The following is a 1,640-nucleotide window of genomic DNA, read 5'->3' as shown; positions in this document are numbered from 1 at the left end:
CTTAAACCCCATAAATCATTGTGAAGGTTTAGATGCCCTTATTTTCTTTTGACATCTATACTTTTAACCAACACTTAAACATGTACTTTAAACATATAGACCATTGTGAAGATTCTTTAGATGCCCTTATCTTCTTTTGACATCTTTACCTTTAACCAACACACATACAGTCTAAAGGCTTAAAGCTTATAAACCATTTCAAATAGTCCCATGAGTGTCAAATAGCATTTGCATTTAATTTATACCACAAAGAAAGCACCTTAAAGAGCAAACTGAACGACCACGACATGACACGGTCCTTGGTGCACTTTGCATAACAATGGTGCGATCTTTCCTTTCTTCTTTCCAAATGTTTCTTACTGATTTAGGTTGTTAGCGCACTAGCACAGTCAGTTCCTTTGCTCTTGAGTCCTTTTGCCTTGAACGTGTGTAGTGCACTAACCTTGGTCTTTGGTTAACAAACAAACAGCATGGTTTACGAAGTAGCATGTTAGTTCAATGGGTCCATCCGTGGTTCACCAAGCACGCAGCAGCTGGAATGCAACGCCGAACGCGGCGCGAGTCGCAGCGGTCCGGCCGGCCCACTGGTACGCTGCTGGTTCGGTGGCTGTCGTCTGGTGGTTGACTGGACGACCCGGACTACCGTCGGTCGTCTGCGGCATGAGTTTTGACTGTCACGCCCTTTGATGAACTTGAAGAACGAATGAGGCAGTTGTTCTGTGTGTACTGACGGCTTTATTGTAGCATGGCATCGCTTCCAAAGCCCACGTCAAAACTGACATAAAACACAAATAAATCATGATCAGAATGAGCAACATGAAATAAAGCACATAATATAATATAAAGAAATTACTCATGTACAAAACAAGTCTTTACCTCACTGACTGCACGTAATTCAAAGAGCATGAAGTAGTGAGAGGAACCCATGAACACATCATCATAACCAGGACTTTAACTTTGTACGCTCCATGTGACAAGCTCCCGTCTGCTCAGCATGGACGGAAGATGCAATAACTGTGCGATCCTGAGCTTATTCCAAACTATATGGTCATGTTACCGGAAATGACACAAACAAACTTCCGGAACACACATTTTACCCAAACCATCAAATAAGTAAAATATCAAACAAAATAATGACAAAAACATAATTATGGCAGTCATACTGTAGGTGGAATCAGTCAGGGTGATGCAGGGGTTAACTCAAAGATTGTAACGGTCATTTTCACAGCTCCATTTTCTTTATTCTTTTTGCAATTAACTCGTGTGGACTGTGGGGAGAGATATTTGGGGATTGTAAATATATCACTTTAAATAATCTTTCTTAGTCCACAACAAATTTAGCTATGGCAACATTTGAATTTCCACTGTGTGTGTGTGTGTGTGTGTGTGTGTGTGTGTGTGTTTGTGTGTGTGTGCGTGCGTGCGTGTGTGCGTGTGTGCGTACGCCTCTGTATCTTCTACATGCGTACATCCGCTTGCATGCGCACACATATACTACACATGTGTGTGCCACAGCATATCCCTATCATCAGTATGTGTGTGTACACATATACGTGCCGTGTGTGCATGTGTGTCATTGCGTGAGTGCATGTGTGCATTTCCCCATAATGCACTAGTTGGCGGAGAGGTCTCTGCTATAA

This window comes from Protomyctophum parallelum (genome assembly GCF_964188405.1).
Source record: "Protomyctophum parallelum genome assembly, chromosome: 16".
Classification (NCBI taxonomy): Eukaryota; Metazoa; Chordata; class Actinopteri; order Myctophiformes; family Myctophidae; genus Protomyctophum; species Protomyctophum parallelum.
The sequence above is the reverse complement of the archived record's forward strand: the minus strand, read 5'-3'. Positions refer to the sequence as shown.